The sequence below is a fragment of the Malaya genurostris genome, chromosome 3 (assembly GCF_030247185.1).
Source record: "Malaya genurostris strain Urasoe2022 chromosome 3, Malgen_1.1, whole genome shotgun sequence".
Lineage (NCBI taxonomy): Eukaryota > Metazoa > Arthropoda > Insecta > Diptera > Culicidae > Malaya > Malaya genurostris.
In genome coordinates this window covers 62,350,643-62,365,116 of record NC_080572.1, presented here as the reverse complement: position 1 = coordinate 62,365,116, position 14,474 = coordinate 62,350,643, and positions in this window count along the sequence as shown.

Below are 14,474 nucleotides of genomic sequence, written 5' to 3'. Positions count from 1 at the left end.
AGGTGCTGGGAATCTGTCGTCGGCTGAGCGTGCACCCAGATTGATTCCTGTACCGTTCTCTGTATCTTGTGCTTCGCCATTCAGATGCTCGTCATAGTACTGCTTCCACCTGTCGATCACCTCACGTTCGTTCGTGAGAAGGTTACCACTGGTATCTCTGCACATTTCGGCCTGTGGCGTGTAGCCTTTACGTGAGCGGTTCACCTTTTCATAGAACTTCCGTGTGTCATTCGCGCGGTACAGCTGTTCCATCTTGGTCTCTCTGGTGGCGCTTTTTTCTCCGGAAAACACTGTTCTGTCTGTTCCGTGCCTGTCTGTATCGTTCCTCGTTCGCCCTCGTGCGGTGTTGCAGCATCCTCGCCCTTGCTGCATTCTTCTCTTCGACCAACTGCTGACATTCACCGTCAAACCAGTCATTTCCTCGATTCGATAACCTCGTACCTAGAACGGTTGTAGCAGTGCTACTCACGGCGGACCTTATGTTCCTCCAGCCGTCTTCAAGAGTCGCCGCGCCAAACTGCTCTTCCGTTGGTAGCACTAGCTCCAGCGCGTATTCCTCTGCAATACGAATGTTACGTAGCTGCTTGAGATTGAGTCCCGGCGTTCCTGTGCGACGAGTATTGTGCACCGTCGATAGTTTTGAGCGCATACAAACCGCGACAAGGTAGTGGTCAGAATCAATGTTGGCACTGCGGTAAGTGCGGACATTGATGACGTCGGAGAAGAATCGCCCGTCGTTGAAAACGTGGTCGATTTGATTTTCCGTATGTTTATCAGGTGATCTCCAGGTGGCTATGTGGATATCTTTGCGGGGGAAGAAGGTGCTTCGAACTACCATTCCTCGGGAGGCTGCAAAGTTTACGCATCGTTGACCGTTATCGTTTGTTACCGCGTGCAGGCTCTCCAGCCCGATCACGGGCCTGTACATTGTCTCCCGGCCTACCCGAGCATTCATGTCGCCGATGACGAGTTTTACATCCCGCCGTGGACAGCTGTCGTAGGTTCGTTCCAGCTGCGCGTAGAATGCTTCCTTCTCGTCATCGGGTCTCGTCTCATGTGGGCAGTACACGTTGATGATGCTTTAATTGAAGAAACGGCCCTTGATCTTCAATACGCTATTCTATCACTGATTGGCTGTCACCCAATCACGCGCTGGCGCATCTTGCCCAATTCTATGAATCCCGTTCCGAGAACGTTGGTTGTGCCACAGCTCTGGTAGAAGGTAGCCGCTCGATGCCCACTTTTCGACACCTTCTGTCCCGTCCAACAAAGTTCCTGCAGTGCTACGACATCGAAGCCGCGGGTTTGAAGCTCATCATGCAGCATTCGGTCGTATCCTGGGAAGCCAAGCGATTTGCAGTTCCATGTGCCAAGCTTCCAATCGTAGTCCTTTGTTCGGCGGCTTGTTAGGCCTGCACCAACCTCCTGTCTCGCCGGAGGGCCATCGTGTCAGCACTGTTTAGAGTCCCACACTGACACAAGAAGGTAATCAGCCGCTCCTAACATGGAGGACAGACGCTGTTTCGAGCCGCCCCAACATGGGTAACAGACGCTCGGGTAGGCTCGGTCTCTGTAAAGAGAAGGCAATCCCCCCCCTTTCCTGTCAGCATACGACCAAGGTCCCACCGGGGTTAGTTACCCGATCTTTCCTATGGTTGCTCGTACCCCAGCCGGCACCGCGGGGAGGTAGGGATAGGAGTTACTGGAGAAGAGTCTAAGAACCACATTGGGGCCTGAATTGCGCATTGTCCAGTCGTTTACCAACCCATCATCTTTCATCATTTACTACTACGAATTGAGTTCAAAGTTCAAGTTAGGTCAAATTCAGTTATACAAGTATGTTTGGATTCTAAGATGATTGATTGCAATATTAATTTATCTTTTGTAGCATCGAAAGCTTCAACATCGTTGAAATGGGAAGAAAAGGTAAAGAAACTAATATTTCCCAACGTGAGCTGATGATTTCTTATCATAAAGATGGAAAATCATTAAGAGAGATTTCAGATATTCTTCAAAAACCGCGATCCACTGTACAGTACGTGATCAAAAGGTTTGTTGAAGAATGGCGAATCGCAAATGCCCCGAGAAACACCAACCGAAAAAAACTAACTTCGCATGATGAACGATTTGTTTTGAGAAAATCCTTAAAGCAGTGCAGTGGAGATAACTGAAGAACTGAATAACCGAAACAAAGTTAAAGTTTGTGCTGAAACAGTAAGAAATGTGTTGAACAAGAACAACTTTAATGCTCGCGATCCAAGGAAAAAGCCTTTTATCAGTGCTAAAAACAAAGGGAAACGGTTAAATTTTGCGACACTGTTTTTTAATCGTCCAGCAAGTGAATGGTACGATGTTATTTTTATTGATGAATCAAAATTTAATATTTTTGGCTCTGATGGACGTCGGTTCGTGTGGAGAAAACCCAGTGATGAATTGAACCCAAAAAATCTAAAAGCTACCGTGAAGTACGGCGGTGGAGGGGTTATGGTATGGGGTTGTATGTCAGCCAATGGAGTTGGGAGCTTAGTGTTCATCGATGGAATAATGGATCAAAAAGTGTATTTAGATATATTGAGAGAAAATCTTAAACCAAATGCCAAATTGGTTCAAACGATGGTTTCAAATTTTATCAAGACAACGATCCTAAGCACAAGGCATACAGTGTCCGATCATGGTTGTTATACAACTGTAAAAAGTTATAGAAACTCCTCTACAATCACCCGACATCAATCCAATTGAGAATTTATGGGAGCAATCAGATAAAAAGTTTAGACATCATCAGATTTCTAATAAAAATGATCTAAAGAAGCATTTGCTTAACGAATGGAACAATATATCTATTGAATACACTTAAAAACTAGTAGACAGCATCCCTCGTCGTTTGCAGGCAGTTTATGATAGTAAAGGATATCATACTAAATACTAAAATCTCAATTAAAATATTTTCCCAATGACGAATATGAATTTGTATAATTTTTCAACAAAAATTTAGTGCACATTTGATTGTTATCAAATAAACGATGTTTCAAATAATATCTTATTTTTATCTAGTTATCCGAATGCTGTGCAAACTATGTGATACAACTTTCTGTTGTTAAAAAATGTTTATACTATAGCAATTTGATTACAAAGTTATACACGAAAGGTGTACGAATATGAGTTTGTATCACTGTATACAGGTTTGCGTTTGAGCTGTGTTCAAGTGAGCAGCCTGGCAAACACTTTCAGATGTCGCTGTGATAAATACTATTTTTGGTGCTGCATTCACATCCCGCCAAATTTTTGTTTTACTGTAGGTTCATAAGTTTATCTCTGTTTTACTCCGATTGAAATCACATGTTATTTGAATGACATGGGAACAAAATACGTGTTTCACACTTGTGAAAATCACGTGAAAAGTGTTCCATTCGTTGCAGTAGAAAAATTTTAGTAAACGGCAAGAGAACTCTTTGTATCGTTCCGGAGCGAAGTCAAATTTTTTGAAAGATCGCTGCTAACAGTCTAGTAAGTGGCAGTAGTGAGTTCTTTATATCTGTAAATCTGTTATCATTGGTGCTATGATGTCTTGCAATTCATATTCTATTCAATGCATGCATCGAGAGTAAATAAATGAAGAAGCTCATCGCACATTTTATCACTGTATTATTTGCATTCAGATTACTTCTTCAAATGTTGCTCCTCGTCTACCAAACCAACACGGAAAATAAAACCACGAACCACCAACAAATGGTCGACAATAGAAATCAATCATTCCCAAAACCATCCGCTCGGTATAATTGTCTCATTAATTCCTCTCACGAGCAGTGATGTGGAGACAACGCGCCCGGTGATGTGACCTTTCGATTAGTCCGACCGAAAATTCCTACGGAGCTAGAATCGAAGTAGATAGTCAGTCGTCCTGAGTTGCTCGGTGAACCGACTCACATACGCCCGTCGTCCGGTTAGGATTGTCAACCTCGACAACGATGACACAGTTGAAGACTAAATGCGAGCGAACTGTGCGAACCACATCCTCAACTCAACCGGCTGCCAACCTGTCAGCTCGCCAGGTGGCGGGTGTGAAAGATGGCCGCGAGGATTTCACCGTTTAGCAACGCCTACCACGCTGCCATGCCGTTTTGGTTTGGTTTGAAGCATCACACGCTTCATGATGGTGGCGATTTGCTGCGGCATGGAAGATACATATGTGCGAGCGATTTCGCCGCCAAGCATCTGTACGACGGATGTGTGTGTGAGCTGGGCTAGGAGAATGAAGTATTTAAAATTCACCGTACAAGCAGTGCTCGGCTCTACCACAAGATTGTTTTTTCGTGCTTCACATCATCAGAGCATTCGAATTATATCAATTTAATTTAACCTCTGAGAGACCGTTTCATTGAGAAACTTGTTTTAGCAGATGTTACCACAGAATTCCGTCACTCGCGATTCGTTCATTTATCCAAAGCGTTATATTCTTAACCAACCAGTCTTTTCCAAAACTAATGCTAATCAGCCAACCCAAAAATTGTTTTACAAACTAAGCTGCCATTCTCAAGACCGCCAAGAATTCAAAATCATTAACAGTAGCATTAGAGACCGTCCGTGTGTTGTTACTCCGTCATTGATCAGGACCAATTGAGCTTGTAAAATGTTTTTTACCTGCCGAGTGTCGAGGGCCGAGAGCTTAGCGGTTCGGATTGAACTACCGAGTTTAGTATTAAGCAGTTCAATTTGAACTGCTCTGCACTGATGAGTCAAGGACGAAACGTAAAACTTATAAAAACGGTTATGTTCCCTAGCACAAAATTCGGCTAACCCCTAAATGACCCAACTTAAATCTTAACAATTTAAATTAAATATATTGCAATAAATAGTACACAAAAAAAAGTGTTTTTAAAATTAAATCAAGCTAGCTTAAAGATAATTGATTTATCGTCTTCTAACAAGCCGAACAGTAAACAGCCACCGAGGATTTCCGTTTCCATCTCGAACGATAGAAAGAACGCATCATTAGCGTGTAGATAAAGAAGCAAATAAAAAAAACTTGCTTCTTATCAATGCACAGTGGTCCGGATCCACAATTTAGGGGGACAAAAACATTTGTGGCTTAGTCTTATACTTTAGAGCTATGATGTCTTCGGAACAAATGATCAGTTAAAAAAGATAATCCATATTTTGAAGCATATGGTATTATGGTGGTTCTAATTATTAGGGTGATCCAAAAATTATTTTCCGTATGTGTTGAGATAGAGGACTGCATTCTTCGGCAAAATTGTAGGAAAACTTACATCAAGCAACTTTGCCGAAAACACTATTGTAGTATCTCTAACGGTTTTAGTGTTACAGCTATTTTAATAGATCAACTTAGGGTGTTTCTAAAAAAATCAGATTTTTTGCTCTAGCTTTCTTAATATTCACTTCTCGATTTTGGTGTCTTTGAATATCTTTTAGAGTTTGTTGAAACCAATTTTTTCATGACTAGCGCATTCAGGTAGCGTTTTCTGAACCGAAGTTATGAGCAAAACTAGTTCAAAAACAGATCATTTTTAAACTGCTATATCTAACATTGGAGCAAACGAAAAAAAATCGGTTTCTTTTATTTGATAGAAAATACTTTCGAGCATGTTTATAGAAAAAATGGCGGAGGAGATATTTTTTTAAATTTTTTAAATTGTGTTCAAACATTGGGTTTTTTCATTGAAAAATGCTCTTTCATGTAAGACATTTATTAGCTATACATATTAAAATAAAGTATTGCTGTCTTCTAGCGTGTTAAAATTAAAAATGTTAATTCAGCTGCATAATCGGGAAGATGGAGTACACTCACGTTGGTTGTTACTCTATTCGATAATGCTATTACAGGATCAGACGTTAAAAGAAATCGTTTGAATACATCCTCTAAATTCACTAAACGATTGAAGTTCTGCGGATGGAACTTCCTATACTTGCGAATTGATTTATTTCGACTCTCTTGCGCTTCCTTACTGTACATTATTTGCTATCTGTTTGGTTCCCTTGCGATTGTTGTTGATCTGGAACAACAATTATCCTTCATCTGTTTCCCTTTGCTGCCCAGAATAATAATCTTTCAAAAGGAAAACACGGAAATAACAGCAGGAAGTGGACAAAGTAAATGCAGAAATTGCAGAGCTTTCTCCCACAGTATTGGGGAAAGTATTTGTATCAACGAAGCTAGTATTCTGCCTGAACGATACGAAAGTGTTAAACGACATAACAGGCATACGCTCCCAAGCTTGGTACATATACAAGCGCTCAGGAAAAGCTCTGAATTTTTCAAGAACTGAAACAAATGAGAATAATCCAAACAAATATCAATTTGGAATTTCGTCTCTACACGCAATGATTCGATCCATGGAACTTTGGCTAAAAGTGAGTTATTGTTTGCACATTGAGAAACCGACATGGCGCGTGTCCCGACAAAATCAGCATGTCAAGGAGCAAGAGACAAACATACACGGAGAACCCTTCGATCATAAAATTGCGATATCGCAGTTTTTGATTTCTGCGATAGTTGATTTAACTAATTTCTTTTTGATTCAACCAAAATGGTTTTTGATTTGCATATATTCAAGTAGTTTAAAAATATGTTGTTTTGAATGCTGTCAAATGCCGGAGACAGTTGAAAGCAAAACAATAATCGCAATGCAAAATCAACAACTTTTTACCTTTTTTTATATATATAAGAAATAGGTATAGAATTCTCTCAAACTTTCGAAAAATTTTCCGAGGCCCGGAGGGCCGAATGTCATATACCAATCGATTCAGCTCGACGAACTGAGCAAATGTCTGTGTGTGTGTGTGTGTATGTGTGTGTGTCTGTATGTGTGTTGTCAACTAAGAGGTCGAGATCTCAGAGATGGCTGGACCGATTTTGATCAAACTAGTCGCAAATGAAAGGTCTCCCCGTCACCCAGAATGCTATTGAATGGTTTTGAGATCGGATGTTTACTTTTTGAGTTATACGAAGTTTTATGTCAAAATTTTCAGTTTTTTGACAGTATCTGTCACATTTGACCTTGAAAACAGAATATGTTTCCAGACTTAGATTTCGCTCGGTAATACCTATCCAACAAGCCATAGATTGTTAAAATCCGTCCATTTTTAACGGTGATATCGATATTTTTATGTAAGCCTTATTCCAGTAGAAGGAATTTTGAGCGCTGTATGAAAAAGCAATGCTTGGGAGCAACATGAAACACGATTTTTTATACTGTTACATATAATTGTTTCTAAGTACCAAAAAGACTGTGTACAGCATCCTTTTTTATGACAATTTGCCTCGGACCAATTTTAGCACGGTTCATTTTTGGCAACATAATCTTTCGAATATGGCATATGTAAACCAGATGATACCAGCATTATCGAGTTGGAAGCAATTCCATAATTATATTGATTTAAACTACCGATTTATTAATTTTAGTTTGACGTAAAGCCGCCATGACTAAGTTCAGTTTTTGCAATGACTGAGCGGAAATATATATTGGAGAAGCCAAGTGAAAGAAAAACTAACAGAAAAGATGAATTTTTTGGAAAAAGATACGCTCAGAGACAGGACTCGAACCTGCGTTCTTATGCATTCCGTGGTAGCGCGTATGCACGGAATGCATGAGAACGCAGGTTCGAGTCCTGTCTCTGAGCGTATCTTTTTCCAAAAAATTCATCTTTTCTGTTAGTTTTTCTTTCACTTGGCTTCTCCAATATATATTTCCGCTCAGTCATTGCAAAAACTGATTTAAACTATTTACAGCAATAAATGCTGGAAGAACATGACTTCCATATACCATACGACTCAGTTCGTCGAGATGAGCAAATGCGTGTGTGACAAATAATTTCACTAAATTTTCTCGAAGATGGTTAAACCGTTTTCTACAAACTCAGATTCATATGAAAAGTCGTATACTCCCAAACAAGGTTCCTGAATTACGTTTGGATCCGACTTCTGATTGCGGAACCACAGGATGATATGTGAAACGAAATTAAAATAATGCAATTAATTTTTCTCGTAGATGGCTGAACCGATCTAAGATTCAAATGAAATCTAAGAATCATCTATGATTCAAATGAGAGGTCTTAAAATCCTATAAAACCTCTTACTTTTTAGTCAGATCCGACTTCTGGTTTAGAAAATGCAGGGTGATTAGTATAAAAATGTTCATTTCACATAAATTAATCAGGTTTATCGGGTTTGCAGATTTGGATAGTCGATTACCAAATAAATTTATTTCAGTTTGAGCGGTATTCGTTTTTGGATTCGGAATGTACCCCCAAATTTTAATTCGCACTACAATTTCTCAAAGATGTCTACACACTCCTCAGGTGAATTTAACTGATTTCGGCTACGCCGATTTTAGAATTCCGGTTCCAGTATCGAATCGATTCTCAAAGCTCAATCATTTTCTCAAAAAAGACCAAATCGAACTTCAAAAACAAATATTACAGGACTTAAGGTCCCATACAAAATTGGTGAATTTTATCCGATTCTGGAATTACAGATGATGAGTTTATAAATTTCATGTTAATTGTTTGGCGTAATAATTTATGGCCATTCGAATCATTTTGGGCTATGCTAATTCCTGAATACCGGCTCTGGAAGTACCATAAATAATGACGAAAAACTCTAAAGTGGAACTTACTTCGACATCTCATGGAATGTTCAATCGATTGTCACACGCTAAGATTGAAATTCGATATGTTTTGCAGTTTCGGCATTACAGGGTAATGAGCGATTAAAATCTCAATTTGCCGTTTTAAACGACGATAATTAAAATAATGTCATGAGAACTAAAACACCTAAGAATATCCATGCAAAAACACATGCGTATTGATAAAAAAAAGGTATCATCTCACTGCTAGGTGGATTAATCACGTTTTTAGTTGAAATCTGTTCGCGTCGCTTCAAAATGTCAATGAAAACAACATCGATGGTTAAAGCGTTTGGTTAAATTGTGTTCATTCGATTTGAGAATTTTATGATAACAAGTGTTTATCTAACAGCGGTGTTGTGATGAAGTTAACCTTGTTTAAGATGAAAAAGATTTGGTGACAAATTAGAAAATGTTAATGAATGATCATCTCGTAATCTTTCAGGTATGCGCAAAAAATTTATGTTTCAAATTCGATCATTGATTTACTTCCAGCAGAATGTTTTACTTCCAGCTGTTTGATACCGATGATGATGTTCATGCATTAGCAATAAAACGCTTTTTGACATGAATTTAATTTATAAAAGTAACAGGAGCGAAGGGTTTCAAACGCACAGAACGCGCTGCGATTGAATGGCGCGTTTGAATTGCCGTCGCAAAATTCCAATTCCCAGCGGTTGATGCACCCAAGCTCATATAAATTGACTAAAATTATCAGTGCATAACTTTAGTTCAGCCGTTTGAAGGCATCATTTTAGGTAAATTTAATAATTTCGCTGATTTACTCGTCCCTCCGGGCACTCTTGCTGATTAAAAACGTTTTTCTACATCAATCATTTCCGATCGAATCAGAAGTATTTTTTTTAAATTTAGATCTTTACTGATCTCAAAACAAACAAACAAATAAAACCGATTTATTTTTCAACTAACAGAATTTTGTTTCAATAACAACACCAGTTATTTCAACTAAAATATTTCTTGAAATTGAAAGGTATGTGTCCTCACTAATTGACAGCATTTTTTTTTTCAAACAGTTGAATTAGTTGTTTCAACCATCGTTTCTGCTAATCGAAAAACAAAAATGACAGTTTAGTTAAAACAACAATCGATTAGTTGTACCAAATTTTAACCAATCGAATTCAGAAAATCAACTAATATTCTGGTTGAAATGGGATCGCGGGTGGTTCCGTGTACTAACGGCATTGAAAGAACAGCTAGGGTTCAGAGTTCCCATTTTAAAATCTGAGTTTCAATTTGAAAAATCTGTGTACCATCTGTGTTGCAAATTTTCGGTCATAATCTGTGAAAATCTGTGAAATTTTTTTTGAAAATCTGCCATTTTTATGAAATATTCATAAAAATCTGTAAAAATCTTCGAATTTTGATAAAATCTGTGTTCTGTGCTTAGAATCTGTGTGGCAAAATAGGCAAAAAAATCTATGGTTTTACAGAAAAATCTGTGAATATGGTAACTCTGCTAGGGTTACGTATTGGCAAAGACATCATATTAACAAGATATCCAGATCTCACATTTCCAGAATACATCATTGACAACATCCTTTTTTGCGAGCACGGTGCCCTCAGATGAGTCCGCATCGAATCTCGTACATAGAAGTAGAGAAGAGAAATGTCAAATTCTTGCGCGCAAAAATAGCAGCACTGCGCACCCACACAATTGACATGATATGTTGAATGTTATGCCGTGTGATGGCGTTCCTATACTGAAGATTGATTTCGCTCCAAGCTGACAGGGTCTAGCATTGGTGAACCATTACCTGGAGGCGGCAACTCGAATGATGGTATCTGGGCCCGTAGATTTTTCAAAGAATATAACACAGTAGCGCAAATCATCGAGTTAAATGGAAATATACTTGAACGGTTTTTTATCATCTTAACGTTGATAAACAGCAATGTGAAGATTTCGGTACCTGCTTTCCAGGAGTTTACTGAGCAAACAAGAATTCGTTTTGTGGAGCTGTATGGATGGTATGCTCTGTCGCCAACCGTGCATAAACTTCTGGTGCATGGGACTGCAATTATAAAACATGCTTTGCTTCCTATTGGTATGTACAGTAAGGAAGCGCAAGAGAGTTAGTGAACCTAGAGAATGTATTCAAACGATTTCTTTTAACGTCTGATCCTGTAATAGCATTATCGAATAGAGTAACAACCAACGTGAGTGTACTCCATCTTCCCGATTATGCAGCTGAATTAACATTTTTAATTTTAACACGCTAGAAGACAGCAATACCTTGTTTTAATATGTATAGCTAATAAATGTCTTACATGAAAGAGCATTTTTCAATGAAAAAAACCAATGTTTGAACACAATTTAAAAAATTTAAAAAAATATCTCCTCCGCCATTTTTTTTATAAACATGCTCGAAAGTATTTTCTATCAAATGAAAGAAACCGATTTTTTTTTTTTCGTTTGCTCCAATGTTAGATATAGCAGTTTAAAAATGATCTGTTTTTGAACTAGTTTTGCTCATAACTTCGGTTCAGAAAACGCTACCTGAATGCGCTAGTCATGAAAAAATTGGTTTCAACAAACTCTAAAAGATATTCAAAGACACCAAAATCGAGAAGTGAATATTAAGAAAGCTAGAGCAAAAAATCTGATTTTTTTAGAAACACCCTAAGTTGATCTATTAAAATAGCTGTAACACTAAAACCGTTAGAGATACTACAATAGTGTTTTCGGCAAAGTTGCTTGATATAAGTTTTTCTACAATTTTGCCGAAGAATGCAGTCCTCTATCTCAACACATACGGAAAATAATTTTTGGATCACCCTAATAATTAGAACCACCCTACTACCATATGCTTCAAAATATGGCTTATCTTTCACTGATCATTTGTTCCGAAGACATCATAGCTCTAAAGTATAAGGCTAAGCCACAAATGTTTTTGTCCCCCTAAATTGTGGATCCGGACCACTGTGCAATGGCATCAGTGCGCATTTTGGCCAAGCAACAATCTTTGAATCTTTTCTCGTCGATAAAAAAGGAAAACCGAATGCGAAGTAGCGAAAGCGGCCATCAGAGCAAAATATACTCCAATAAAGGCAATTGGCACTCGGACTTGAAAAGTTTCTAAACAGATTGACAGCTTGACTTCATTCTCTTATCGCATTGTTCGAACATTCAACCATAAAACGATTCGACTTTGTGCCGTCCTTTGTGAGCGACGAGGACAAACACAGTCGAATCTTTTCAAACAATAGTCGTTCGTAATCGAAAGAGAAGCGTATATGAACTGATCAAGTAAACTTATCAAATGACTAATCACGACATTTGCTTTGTTCTTTTTTTCAGAATATCCCTTTTTGGATAAATCACAGATAAGGTAAGTGAAAAACAAACAAAAAACAGATAAAAACGCAAGCAAACTCGTTCATAAATTAACATGATATACCGCGAGAAAAAAAAAACATTAAACCGACGGTGACTTCAAGAGCTTCACTGAGTTCGGAAAACTAAGGACAACATTGTTTCGCAAGCACCTCATTACAGTGAAAGCGAATGACCCTTCGTGTTTGGTCGACTGTAGCAAATTACGAAGTGCGGAATTGCGAAAAAAAAAGCGAATGTTTTTTCAGTTCACCGACTGACTGGAACTAACACACAAACGGCATCTGTGAACCGTGAACTGTGAACAATTTATTAGCAAACTTGGAATAAAGTGCACTACTCTAATGGCACCTGCTGAAAGAGTTGATTTTCTCCACCGGAATAGGAGAAAAATGTAACGAAAAAAATAGTATGACTTTATGAAGACGAAAGTCATCACAACTCTAGTCTAACGATGTGGCACACAACGGGTTGGAGGCAACCATTTGAAGTCGAGCGGTTCGTAATTTTTTTTTTTTTTTTTGCAGAATCGTTCAATTCGGAATGTCGCAACAGAGAGAGAACAGACACTTCGGTTGTATGGTACAAAAAAAAGCATGTCTCATCCTTCACAATCAGGAAGGATGCATATACATATGTACGTTGTTTTGTTATGATCGGTTAAAGCAGTTGTGGTTGGTTTATTTTATCCTCGGTTGTCGTGAGTAACCACCCGTAACCACGTGATAGTAGAGTTAAAAGGAAAATACAATCTGAGTGAAGTCGGTGTTGAACAGTCGTTCGCACCGCACGCGTATAGCTCCTGGCTCCTGGAATTTTTTTTCTGGCTACCTAGAGTTTCATTGATTCAAGGCTTCAGTCTTTTTCAAGGCTACCTGAATCACTAACTAAGTGACTAAGTGATACAAAGAGTGATATTAGAGTGACTAAGTGATACAAAGAGTGATATTAGAGTGACTAAGAAATTAATCAGCCTTTTTTAAGGCTAGCTAGGAGTCTAATCGAAGACTAATTTAGCCTAGTTAATTTAATTTAAAATTTCATTAATTTCAAAAATGCCTGCGTCCAACCGGAAAGGCAACAAGCCTAAGGCTAAAAATAATTCAATACGGAATAAATCACAATCCGTTATTCAACATTTTTCTAATAGCATTCACGATCTTATTGAATCTGAATGTAAAAATAAAAGACAACGGACGGATTTCCCTTCCGTTGATCCTATGCCGTCTAACAATATTTACGAGATTCTTCCTGAATCCGATTGTAGCGACATAGAAGAAAATTCTTCAAAAATTCCCAAAATGGACGCTTGTCGTTCTGGGAAGAAACATCAATCTATGCCACCAGTGACGGTGATGATTTCCGACTTCAAAGCATTCCGTACTGAGCTTTCTACTTTTCTCCCGGAAGTAAAAGTCTCATTTCAAATCGGACGAAGAGGAGAATGTCGAGTCTTGGTGGATGGATTGGAAGATTATGAACGTCTTATTCGATATTTGTCCGAGAAACTTCATAAATTTTATTCATATGATATAAAATCAGACAGACCCTTCAAGGCTGTCTTGAAAGGATTATCAAATGATCAAAGTATTGATGAAATTAAAAATGAACTAAAAGAATTGCTTGGTTTTGCCCCTTCCCAAGTAATACTTATGAAAAAAAGAGCGAATGGTACTTCTAAACCACGCTCTGGAATTTCCCATGAACTTTACCTAATACACTTCAATCGAAGTGATGTAAACAATTTGAAAACTTTAGAAAAAGTACGTTTCATTTCCCACATTAAAATTCATTGGGAACATTATAAACGGCATAATCGTATTGCAAACTTAACGCAATGTCGTCGTTGCCAAGGCTTCGGTCATGGAACCAAAAATTGTCATATGGATATACGGTGTTTGAATTGTGGTAAATCGCATTCGAAAGACGCTTGTCCAATGAATGAAACCACTGATAAATTTTCATGTTCAAATTGCAATGGAAATCATAAATCCAATTATTTGAAATGTCCTGTCAGGGAAAAAATTTTAAACGCTCGTTCGCTTAGACAACAAGTCAAATCAACGACCTTAAATTTACAGAACATACCTGAAAATTCTTCTAAGGCACCTGCCAATTCGTCTTCTAACGAAAACAATTTATTGACAGGTAGATCGACCTCGTCATCATCTTCTTCTAATGTCAGTTATGCTGGTATATTAGGTAGAAATCTATCTCCTATTTCTTCTAATGTAAATAATCAAAACACAGGACCGCCTTGCAGTTCTTCTTCTAACGAAAACAATTTATTAATAGGTAGACCGGCCAAATCATCTTCTTCTAATGGCAGTCTACCTACAAATATTCCTTCAATGCCATTCGCTTCTTTAAATGAAGTCGATTTAGGCGATATAACTGAAAATAAAATGATCTACCTACAAGATCAACTTTTTCAAATGATCATCCAAATGAATTCGACTTCATCACTTTTTGAAGCATTT